This window comes from Chlorocebus sabaeus, chromosome 21 (genome assembly GCF_047675955.1).
Source record: "Chlorocebus sabaeus isolate Y175 chromosome 21, mChlSab1.0.hap1, whole genome shotgun sequence".
NCBI lineage: Eukaryota > Metazoa > Chordata > Mammalia > Primates > Cercopithecidae > Chlorocebus > Chlorocebus sabaeus.
In genome coordinates this window covers 93,307,268-93,320,494 of record NC_132924.1, presented here as the reverse complement: position 1 = coordinate 93,320,494, position 13,227 = coordinate 93,307,268, and the positions used below count along the sequence as shown (strand labels likewise).

At 36.6% G+C, this 13,227-nt stretch overlaps 1 long non-coding RNA gene across 1 annotated transcript; it reads left to right on the top strand.

The window, feature by feature from the left end:
* Window positions 1-565: 565 nt before the first annotated feature.
* Window positions 566-7,300, top strand: LOC140709689 (uncharacterized). Its single transcript, XR_012090402.1, has 2 exons — window positions 566-4,331; window positions 5,061-7,300. It is a non-coding gene; the product is annotated as an uncharacterized lncRNA (long non-coding RNA).
* The last annotated feature ends 5,927 nt before the right edge of the window (window positions 7,301-13,227 follow it).

The window sequence follows — 13,227 nt, the reverse complement described above, 5'->3', positions numbered from 1 at the left end:
GTGTCACATATGTTGTTTGCAGATACTTTCTCCTAGTCTGGAACCTGTCTTTTCATCCTTTTTACAGGGGCTTTTGCAAAACAAAATTTTTTCATCCTGTTATGCTCCAATTTAGGAATTTTTTATTTTACGAATCATGCTATTGGTGTGAAGTCTAAGAACTCTTCCTAGTCCGAAGACTCGAAGATTTGCTCTGCTTTTTTCTAAATATTTCATAGTTTTACATTTTAAAATTAAGTTTATGATCTATTTTGAGTTAATTTTTTTATAAACAAAATTCTTTCCTGGAGTTTTAGTAGGTATTATATTATACCTATAAATCAATTTGGAAATTGACCTTGATAATCTTTCTGTTGAGTCTTTTAATCTGTGAACATGGTATGTTTCTTCATTTATTTGTTTTTTTAAAATTATTTTATCAGCATTTTGTAACTTTCAGGATGCTATATATGTTTTTATTAGGCTTATGCCTAAATATTGTATTACCTTTGGAGCAGTTATAAATAGTATTGTGTTTTTTCAAATTTCAATTTCCGTCTGTTCATTGTTAGCATATAGAAATGCAATTTGTTTTTGTGTATCGATCTTGTATCCTGCAATTTTGTTGTACTTATTAATTCATGAGTTTTCTATGTACAAAATTGTATCACCTGCAAATAGGGTCAGTTTTCTTTCTTTGCAATGTGTATACCATTTATTTAGAGTGTTATGTTTTAATGAACTCATAATCATATCATCACCCCTTTTAATAGCCTTCCTTTTTTTCCCTAAATTAATCCTTAGAAGGGAATATAGACTGTTCAGGATCTCTGTTTCCTCTACTCTGTAAATCTCATCTCATATTTTAACATTAACTTACTTCACAGTCTGGCTCAGCTGTTTTTAGTTTGCAAAATTTAATGTGTTTTACCTTGATCTTGGGTCTTGGTATATGCATCCTTTCCCCCATACTTATCAGCTACTCAGCTCAAGAATCACATCCTCCAGGAACCATTGCCTCACCTCTTCAAAATGATGTCCGACTTAACTGCTTCGTCAGAGTCTGTAACAGCTCAAATGACACCTGTTTGTGTCATTCTGTTTCGTAGCCACTGCACTGTAACTTCCTTGAGAGAAGGTACTGGCCTTTTAGCTCTTGGTCCTAAGTATCTGTTATCATGCTTGGCACATAGTAGAAATACAGTGAAGGTTTGCTGAATGAGTGAATAAATAATTAGATGTTAATATATACCTTTTTTTCCATTATAGATTATTAATCTAACTCTAAAATGTTCATAAAGAATCAACCTGATTTACTACCAAGATGTTCAGTGGATAAAAAAAATTTACCTTAGCAATAAGCCACACTTGTACGACTCTGTAAAAAGTACTTTCTCAATGTATTTACTATAGTTAATTCTCAAAAAGACTTTGTGAGATGTGTATTATTCCAATGTTTATTTTTCCCAAAGGGAAACAAAGCTCAAGGAGGTTAAATGATTTTCCAGGATTGTATTATACAACTAAGTGGCTGAAGCTGACTCACTGCCAGGACTTCCGACCCTAAAGTATATATTATTTTAGCTCCATAAATGCATCAACAGACATCTACAATAGTAAAGTCTGCATGCCAATTTGTTTTTCCCAATACTAGTGATAAATTTGCACAGATAGCTGTATACTCTCTTACTTGTCCCCCGGGTATCTCTCTGAGGTCTTTGACAGGGCAGGAAATATGTCTGTGGTCATAGGGAAGGAGTACACCACATCTACTCCTCCCATATTTTAACCAGTTATACCAACTTCCCAGAAGGATGGATTTAAAGATCTAGATGATCTATTTTAAATAAGATAACTTTAGTATATCTGACTAGAATATACTAGTGTATGTATATAGTATATAGAATAAACTAGAATATGACTAGTATATCTGACTTAAAATCTCTTTCCAGATAACTCATTTTTTTAGTCTCTCATAGATAATTTTTAACATAGTATCATCTTAATTTTAAAAAATAGTAGTTCCGAATTAAAAAAGAAACTCAATCAACTTGTAAAATGAGCAAAACGTTTGGCCAATCATTGAGTTATGTACATTAACTTTTGACTGAAGTCTAGCAGCTTCAAATTTTTATGTATTAATTTTTTTCATAAAACACTATATTTGTTTATATTGTGGACTACCAAAGAAAAAACTACTAAGGAAAAATACCAAAATATTTGATCATGGATTGTAAACATTTTATAAAAACTATGACTACGTAGAAAAAATATGTAGTATATTTTTAATTTCCTTTCTGGGTTCCATACTATTTTGAGTTTGGTAGAAGGGCTTTATCCTGTGGTAATTTTTTTTTTGTACTCTTTATTCATTGGAAAATAAGCTGTCTGTTTTGTTTGTTTGTTTTTAACCTTTGTTCCCTGGGGAAACAAAATCTGATATACTAGCAAGATAAGGGGTACATATAAAAGTCACAGCATAGCTAAGGCTAAATACTTAAAACATATTTGAGTTTTCAAAAACTTCACAGTATCCCTAGGATATGGTCTTCAGGGAAAGGGCAGTGACCCTGTGTCTTTCTTTAGACTATTATTAAAAAGACAAGCTGGCAACCTGAGCTCAACTTCTTTTTTCCCATTTATTAATACCGTCAAAGTCTTTTGCAAAGTCCTCTTCAAAAGATCTTCCCCTTTTCAAGTTTTAGACCTTGAAGAGTTCCTATTAAAAATAACCCATTTACAGGGACTTTATTCTTCATATACAGAGAGTCTTAAATATATTTTATATAATGAAATGGACTAAATTCTCAAAGTTCCCATAATGCTATTCTGAGAATCTGTCACAATCTATGCGATTGGAACTCTGTTAAGCCTAGCAAATTTGCAAATAGGTATCCAAAATCTAACCATCATATTACAGTCTCGATTCTGCCTCATGAGATGGCTGTTCTTATGAAGGAACTCAGTGGTTCTTTTAATATAAAGAATATTTGTGTTGAGAAGATAGACCTCATGTTAACTGTTCTTGCCACCCAAAACAGAGGGCACAGTGAAACTTTGGAAGGTGTTGGATATGTCTGTTACCTTGATTGTGGTAATGGGCCAAACTCATCAAATTGTGCATATTACATATGTGCAGATTTTGTACATCAACCATACCTTAATAAATCTGGTAAAAATAATAATTTAGTTATTAAAATATTCTTGGTATCATGAATGCTGACACACTTGTGCCTATGACTTACGAATTCAGGGGGCAAATTAGAAGGAAAACATCAGTTTCTAACTGATTATTATTGATCACTCACAATGTGCAAGGCACCCAGTTGAATAGTGGAATGACCCGAGTTTTCAAGATCAACCTGCCCTGATGGAGCTTGACATCTGTGGGAAAACAAATGAGAGAAAGAGAGAACATGGAAATCTCTTTTAATACAAAAGTAATCTTGCTTATGAGTTTCATTTCAGAATCTGTTCCCTAAGTGTTTCGTTCTCCAAGAGACTGTTTATTTGTCAGAAATGGGAAAAAGGAAAGATAAGTAGGAACATATAAATTTGCTTCTTGGACTCATTATCATATTTATAACTTTGGGATTAATTGCTATGGAAAAATTCCAGTGCCATAAACTGAGAATTGTGACTACAAATGAGAATGAAGCAGCAAGGGTTCTGAAGAAACAAAAGTCTTATTTTTCTAAAACTGGAGAAGAGCAAATTCTTGCATATGGTACTAACAATTGGCGAAAAAGATAAATTACTTCCAAGTCATTTATGGCCATTGAAAACCTGAAAGAAGTCTTACAAGGTTTTCATCATTTAAGAAGCCACAGTCTGCGAGAAAACTGGCGATTAATTTGCTTGTTTACTTTCTTTAAAACCACTTGATATGCTCTAGCAAGCCACTTTGATACACAAAGTATATTCATTATTTTTATACACCATTATGTGGTCGGTTTTAAACCATTCAAAGTAGTAGAGTTTAAGGAAAAGCAAAACAATAGAATACTTAAAATTATTTAGTTAAAAGAAGATCCCTTAATTACCCCACTTTTAGAAAATGATAACATGTAATTTTTTTGTTTATGACTTAGCCTGCATTTGGATTTTAATTTAAACAAATAAAATTATTTAATAGAGGGTTATTAAGCAGGTTTTACATTGCAGCTGTTCCAGTCCCTCAGGTAAATACTCATTAAGAGAGCTTATTAAAGTTTGTTCTACTTATTTATGTTTAAATTCTTATTCTTTTTCCCTTATGTGAAACCTTTGTGGGAGCAGAACTCCAACTGATTTTAAACAGAGTTCCATGCAGAAGGATCTGTGGAGAGCAACAAACCTGGAATGCTTATTAAGTAATTGCTTTTGATGTTCTTGATCTATATGTGTCTCATTTTCAATAGCATTTTTTTAAATATAAGTTTTTCTCTGAATAAAGACATTTGGAAAGTATAGCTTTTTTATCCTAGCAAAGGATTGCATAGTCAAAAGGGGATAGAAAAAATAACAAATATTTTAAACATTTAAAAAATATTTTACAATAAACATATTTAAAACATGTAAAATATGAAAAAAGACAGTGGGGCGTGGTGGCTCACACCTGTAATCCCAGCACTTTGGGAGGCCGAGGCAGGAGGGTCACAAGGTCAAGAGAGCGAGACCATCCTGGCCAACAAAGTGAAACCCCAACTCTACGAAAAATACAAAAATTAGTCGGGCACGATGGCATGTGCCTGTAATCTCAGCTACTCAGGAGGCTAAGGCAGGAGAATCACTTGAACCTGGGAGGCGGAGGTTGCAGTGAGACGAGATTGTGCCACTGCATTCCAGCCTGGCAACAAAGTGAAACTGTGTCTCAAAAAAAAAAAGAAAAAGAAAAAGAAAAAAGACATGGACACTGTATGATGTGAGGTGAAAATACTGTAGACAAAGCAAGTATTGCTTGCATAGTAAAAGAAATGGCAAAGTTAGAGGAGAAAGGAATTAAAAGATATATTCCAACCCTGATCCAACTTCCTCTTTGACTGTTTATTTCTCTAACCAATTTATAGAGAAAATAAAAAAAATTCTTAATTTTATTACAGCTATATGCAGGAGAAATCCAAACAAGAAGAAACTAAGAGAAAAAAAGACTTCTCCGACTGAAGGATGCAATAGAAAAGTAAATGAAATGTGCATGAGATGACTTGTGAGAGAAAATGTTGCTATGCATGATGATCTGAATGTTGGGTATGGAAGGCTAAGATGAAAAAGATAAGTGACAGATGTTGATCCCAGTGACTGGAAGAGTAATTATAACAAACAGCAAGTAGAAGGAAAATGTATTTAGGGAAAAAGATGGCTATCTTTCATACTGGTGTGTTAAGATAGCTGTTGTAGTAGGCTCTAAATGCAGGAGATAGAAGGGTTTAATGAAAGACTTGAGATTACAGTCCTAGATCTTATGGAAATTTGCTCTTTGATATTAAACCTTTGGAAATTAGTATCTTCTTCTACATCCTCAATTTCACTTCCAGTTCTCTTAGATGCAGTAAACTTATCTTGGCAGGGTGGGGGTTGGGGAGTGCTTTGAACTTATGTTTGATATCAACAGCAATAATGCATTTGTGACTTCTCTCTCCCTAACTGAGAAACACATACTCATCAAAATAACCAGTGGAATATTTCTTTAAAGAATATAACAATAATTTAAAATTTTTGTTGTTATATATTAGGACAATGGAGACTAGAAACAAATATGCTATATATAGTCTTTTAAATCCTACATATATAAGTAAATATATACATGTAAATATATATCTACATCTATATTAACTTTCCTAATATATACCCACTACTGCCTCTCTTCATTTAGCCTCCAATACTCTGCCAGCCACCACTACCACTGTTTCATCCCTGTGTAGACACCCTCCTTCTCACTGCCCCAAGATCCACAATTCTACCTTGGTTCTCCCTCTGTTTGGATGCCCTCCCACCTACTGGGCTCTGACACAACATGCTGGGGTGCCTCCCGATAGTGATGCCTGCCTCATCATCATCCTACTTGGATTCCAGCGTCCTGTGCTGGTCTGCTCCTACTCTGGATTTTCTGCTTACCAGACTCAGCTCTAATACCCTGCTTCAGGCCATGACAGCTCAACCTACCTCCTTTCTACTTGACACCTTGACACATATTTGCATATGGTACTAACAATGACAAAGAAGATAAATTACTTAATGATATTCAGAGTGAATTATTTAGGAAGAGAATAGGATGGAAAGGGGGATAAGATATAAATACTAAATTAAGTAGAAGTAGGACTTTGTGATCCTTTCAAGAGACTTTTCCCAAGTGAGTTCTATTTTTCAAGTTCTATGTAAAAGATATGCAGGAGTAATATGGGAGAGAAGGCTAAATATATTGGCTATTGTACTCCAAAGCAGAAAATACTATGAAATATTTAAGTCTGGGAGCACTGAACACCAGCAGCTGACTTTCCAGGAATCAGAAACGGATTCTTTATAGAGGATTACTTCCTGTGCAAAAAAGAGCAAAAACAAAAACCAAAAACTAATATAGTAGGCCTCAGCCTGCTATCTTTAGAAAGGTGACTTGAGGCCAGGCTTGGTGGCTCACGATTGTAATCTCAGCACTTCGGAGGACCAAGGTGGGTGGATCACTTGAGTCCAGGAGTTTGAGACCAGCCTGGGCAACATGGTAAAACCCCTGTCTCTACTAACAACACAAAAAGTAACTGGGCATGGTGGCACATACCTGTAATCCCAGCTACTTAAGAGACTGAGGTACAAGAATCCCTTGAACCTGGAGGCAGATGTTACAGTGAGCTGAGATCGCGCCACTGCATTCCAGCCTGTGTGACAGACCAAGACTCTGTCTGCTCCCCCAAAAATAAAATAAAATAAAATATAAAATAGGAAGGCTGTTTAAAAGGTTGGCCCTTGGTTGACATCTAGAAACTTGGTTCCCAGTCAACAGTTAACTGATAAAGGTGGTTCACTGTGCTTTGTCTGTGCAAACAATACTTAACATCTACTTTTCTTTTGGGAGTCAGGAATGTTAGTAAATTCTAGGCAGAGGGTACCTGCATGACCAGTCCCCGGCTAGGTCTATAATGGACTTCACTGGGCAGAAGCATAGCACACATCACAGATACTGCTGCATTTTGTTACTGGAAGAGGATACTGTGTGTGACACCTCATGGGAAGAAGAAAACTTAAGAAAATCACATGGATTCCTCCCAACACTGCACCTTTTCTCAGTATGATCCAGCTGTGTATCCTTACTACCTTGCTATAATAAATCTTTGTGGTAAGTACACCCAAATGCTGAATCCTGTGAGTCTTTCTAGGAAATCTTTGAATGTGGGGGTGGTCTTGGGGCTAGCCAACACAGTCCTCAACTGAGTTTTTAAAACTCCAGTTTTACCATAGGTTAAGATGAAATTTAAGAGAGAAAGCTGCCCAGAAATGACAGAAGACAGTGTAGGATAAAGCATGGAAGTAAGAATCAACTCAATGTTGAGGAACATGGTGGGATCCACACATAATTTCTTATTTCTGAAGCATTACATTAAAGGAAGGCAGTGTCATAAAATATAAGCAGAAGGCAATGCTCAGAGGTCCTTAAGAAATATTACTTCTTAACACTTTAGGAAGTATTCTTGCTGATGAAGAAGTAAGGTTGAGATATTATCAATGGATATTTGGTAAAATAAAAAAATAGGCTTTTATCATTAGTCATTTGAGCAAACTTGTTGGTGCTATTATTGTAAGTAATTAATACACTGGAAATTCATTTGCCGTGGAGCTATCTGGTATTCTACATTTTTAGATGCTGAATCATATCAAAGTGCTTTTCAACTTAATAGTTGCAATAGACTATGACATATTTTATCCTATTTATAAATTTTGATAATATGAGAAGAGGTAAATTCATAGGTGATGGATTAATATTTTTTTATGTCAATAATTTCCCGTAGGAGATAATTTCAAAGTGGTATATTACTAACCACAATTTAACATCAACCATAGAGTGTTTCTAATGTTTAAACTGTAAATGTTATCACTTGACAAATTTTAAGGAACTTATATCTAATGATTTGAATACAATAAAATAAAAAAAATCTTAATAGAATGTTATATCATTTCATAAATATTTCTTTTTGTCCAAGGTATCATTTTCCTAAATGAGATGATGTTTTACATGTCTTAATAATTTTTTTTAGAAAATGTAATACACATAATTTTATCTGAATTTATTGAGCCCAGTGATTATAAATAACACTAATTAATAGCTTTGTTAATTTTTAGGATATCCATGAATCCTTTGTGGGAAGTTTCCATGATTTATCACAGATAAATTTATATTATGGAAATATAAAATGGCTGATAATATCATACTCAGTGACTTTTCACTCAATAATTTTTCTCATGCTGATTTTTATTTCCTCTGACTATTGAGTTAATTTGTCTTCTTGTCAGTCATACTTTGAATGAGCTATGCCTCACAATGCAGAGTAAATAATCAACATTTTTTATAGTTATGGAATTTTCCCCTAATGGCTTACGTGTTGCTTGGAAAAGATGTGCTTCACTGCAGGTCAGTAAAATGGAAAAATACATGACTGAATCTGAATCTTTGGATTGATAATGTCTGCAGGGACCTTTTCATTTAGGAGAAAACATTAAGGAAGATACAACCTACCTTGCAACCAATATTATGGATAAAATCACGAGGGTAGTTGCTTTAGAGAAAGTAACATAGTACTTTTTGAATCAAAATTGCAAATATTATATGATATTTAAAAAGCACATGAAAATACATTTTGGGGATGTTAAATCAATTCCTGTATTTCAGGTACTAGTAAAATGTGAAACAAATAAGACAACTAAATAAAAAACTTCTACACACTTAATGATGTTGAAGGTTAACATAAGATAACATATATTTGAAATTAAACATGAATGTGAAAGTAATGTATGTTAGATTTTAAGATTCTTATAGTTTTAAATATACATTTTTTCTAATTTTTATGTATATTAACATTTTCATAAATTTAGATCACATTCTGACAAATTTCACTTTGCAAAAATTTCGATTGTATATACTTTTGAAAGCCTTAATTATCCTTTTTTAGCCTTGATTTCTATCTCTCTGTATTAGTTCATTCTAATATTGCTATTAAGAACTACCTGAGACTATTTGTGAAGAAAAGAGATTTAATTGCCTCACAGTTCTGCAGTCTTAACTGGAAGCATGACTGGGTGGAGGGTGCTCAGGAAACTTACAATCATGACAGAAGCCAATTGGAAGCAAGCAGAACTTACCATAGCAGAGCAGGAGAGAGAGAGTGAAGACAGAAGTGCCACACACATTTAAACCATTGGATCTCATGAGAACACACTCACTATCAAGAGAACAGCAAGGGGGACTTCCACTTTTATGATTCAATCACCTCCTACCATGCCCCTCTTCATGTTTGACACATGAGATTTGAGCAGGAACACAAACCCAAACCATATCATTGTGCCCCTGGCCCCTCCCAAATCTCATGTCCCTCTCCCATTGCCAAATACAGTTGTCCCTTCTCAACAGTCCCCCAGTATTAACTCATTTTAGTATTAACTCAAAAGTCTACACTCCAAAGTCTCAGCTAAGACTTTGGTGCCAGGTAAGTCCCTTTCACCTATGAACCTGTAAGGTCAAAAACAAGTTATTATAATTATTTCCAAGATACACTGGGTTTACAGGCATTGGATAAATGCCATTTTAAATGGGAGAAATTGACCAAAATGAAGGGGCTAACAGACCCCATGCAAGTCTGAAACCCAGCTGGACAGTCATTATATCTTAAAGTTCCAAAATGATGTCTTGACTCCATGTCTCACATCTAGGGCATGATGATGCAAAGGATGGGCTACCAAGGCCTTGGGCAGCTCTTCCTCTGTGACTCTGCAGGGTACACCCCCACATGGCTACTTTCAAGGGGTGGCATTGAGGTTCTGCAGCTTTTCCAGGTACACGATGCAAGCTATTGGTGAATCTACCATTCTGGGGTCTGGAAGACAATGGTCCTCTTCTCACAGCTCCACAAGGCAGTGCCCCAGTAGGGAATCTGTGTGGGACTCCAACTCCACATTTCCCATCTGCACTGCCCTAATAGAGGTACTCCATGAGGGCTCGACCCCTGCAGCAGACTTTTACCTGAACATCCAGGTATTTCCATACATCCTCTGAAATCTAGGAGAAGGTTACTAAACCTCGATTCTTGCCTTCTGTGTACCTACAGGCCCGTCACCATGTGGAAGCTACCAAGACTTGGGGCTTGCACCCTCTGAAGCCATGACCTAAGATATACCTTGGCCCTTTTAGCTATGGCTGGAGCTGGGGTGACTGGGATGCAGGGCACCATGTCTCAAGGCTACAAAGAATAGCAGGTCCCTGGGTCTGGCCCAAGAAACAATTTTTTTTCCTAAGTCTTCAGACCTGTGATGGGTGGAGCTGCTGCAAAGATCTCTGAAATGCCCTACAGACATTTTCCCCATTGTCTTGGTCATTAGCATTCAGCTCCTCTTTACTTATGTAAATTTCTGCAGCTGGCTGCTTGAATATCTCCCCAGGAAAAAATTTCTTTTTCTACCACATGGTCGGGCTGCAAATTTTTCGAACTTTTATTTGCCTCCCTTTTAAATGTAAGTTCTAGTTTTAGATTATTCCTTTGTTTATGCAAAGGAGCATAGGCTCTTAGAAGCAACCAGGTCTCATCTTGAACGCTTTGCTGCTTAGAATTTTTTTTTTTTTTTGCGAGATACCCTAAATCATCTCTCTCAAGTTTAAAGTTCCACAGATCCCCAAAGCAGGAGCACAATGCTGCCAGTCTCTTTGCTAACGCATAGCAAGAATGACCTTTGCTCCAGTTCCAAATGTGTTCCTCATCTCCGTTTGAGAAGGCCTTAGCCTGAATTTCATTGTCCACATCACTATCAACCTTTTTGTCACAACCATTCAACAAGTCTCTAGGAAGTTTCAAACTTTCCCACAACTTCCTGTCTTCTTCTGAGCCCTCCAAAGTGTTCCAACCTCTGCCCATTATGCAGTTCCAAAGTAACTTCCACATTTTCAGGTATCTTTATAGCAGTACCCCACCTCTGGTACCAGTTTTCGAGTTTAGTCTGTTCTCACACTGCTAAAAAGAACTACCTAAGACTGGGTAATTTATGAAGAAAAGAGGTTTGATTGACTCAGTTCTACAGGCTTAACAGTAAGCATGACTGGGAGGCTTGAGAAAACTTAGAAGCGGCCAAACGCAGTCGCTCATGCCTGTAATCCCAGCACTTTGGGAGATCAAGGCAGGTGGATCACCGGATGTCAGGAGTTCGAGACCAGCCTGACCAACGTGGAACAACCATGTCTCTGCTAAATATACAAAAATTAGCCTGGTGTGGTGGTGCACGCCTGTAATCCCAGCTACTTGGCAGGCTGAGGCAGGAGAATCACTTGAACCTGGGAAGCGGAGGTTGCAGGGAGCCAAGATAGGGCCATTGCACTCCAACCTGGGCAACAAGTGGGAAAGTCTGTCTCAAAAAGAAAAGAATAAAGAAAACTTACAAGCATGATGGAAGGCGAAGGGGAAGCAAGCATATCTTACCATGGCAGAGCAGGAGAGGGAGAGAGAGACAGAGAGAGAGAAAGAGAGAGAGAGAGACAAAGGGGGAAGTACTACACACTTAAACCATCAGATCTCATAAGAACTCACTATCACAAGAACAGCAAGGGTGAAATCTGCCCCCATGATCCAATCATCTCCGACCAGGCCCTTCCTTCAATTTGACATGAGATTTGCACAGGGACACAAATCCAAGCCATATCAATCTCTCCTTATAAATTCATTGTTTTATGTACTGAGTCCATACTTTGGGCCAAGGTCTGTTCTAAGCACTCATAATACAAAAGCCAACTAAACAGAGTAAGCTTGGCTGTCCTGGAGGTCACATTCACATTACAAGGAAATGTTCTACTAATGCAGGATGTACCTCTTATGAATAATTTCATTTACTTTGTTCGGAATATTATTGCCTTTTAACCACTTCAATACTATATGCCCCAAAACTACAAGTCATTTTCTTTGTTCCATAATGTGGGTGGGAAGTCACAATATACACACATTGTTTGAGGAAGTCATGTGATAAGTGCACCTAACTAACAATTGGTAGCAGTTTTCAGGTGGGAGCTTGGGCAGGACTTAGGGCTGAAAGCCTCACTTCCTTTCCATGCAGATCTCTCCATGTGATTTGGGCTTCCTCACAGTGTGGTGGCTGAGTTCCAAGGGCATGTATCCAGAGCAAGAGCTAGACAGAAACTATGTTGCTTAGATGACTAATCTTGGCTGTCACATAATGTCACCATCAGTTTATTATTGCTTCAACAGGCCCATTCAAGGTCAAAGTGAGGGGGGTTCAACACTACCCTATAATGGCAAAGTGGCAAGATTCTAGAAGATGATGTGAAACTGGAAATTACAGTCACTTCTGAAAAGTACAACCTATTACAACTGTAATGTATGGGAAAATATTACCATATTTCTGAGGTATAAGTTTTTGTAATGTTTATAAAATAATGAATGAACAGATACTAAAGATTTGAATTTTTTCAAAATATCCCACGTCTTATAGCACAAAAATGATCTTTATGGAGGAGGTGAAGTTACAGTAACACATCAGGACTCATTACTCAAATACTTATTAATAAACCATGGTATTGTATTAGTCTGTTTTTACACTAGTATAAAGAACTTCCCTGAGACTGGGTACTTTATAAAGGAAAGAGGTTTAATTGAATTACAGTTCCACATGACCAGGGAGGCCTCAGGAAATTTACAATCATGGCAGAAGGGGCAGCAGGCATCTTCTTCACAAGGCGGCAGGGGAGAGAAGAGAGGAGAAATCACCACTTATAAAACCATCAGATCTGGTGAGAACTCACTCACTATCATGAGAACAGCATGGAGAAAACTGAACCCATGTTCTAATCACCTTCCACCAGGTCCATCCCTCAACACATGGGGATTGTGGGGATTACAATTTGAGATGAGATTTGGGTGGGGACACAAAGCCAAACCATATCAGGTACAATCAAGTATAAACCTCCATTCCTGTGTTCCATTTCAATCATTAAAAGGATGTGGTTGCTTAAATGTAATGAAACTCTATATGAGTAATGGTTTACTATTAGTAGTAATGGTAACTTGAATA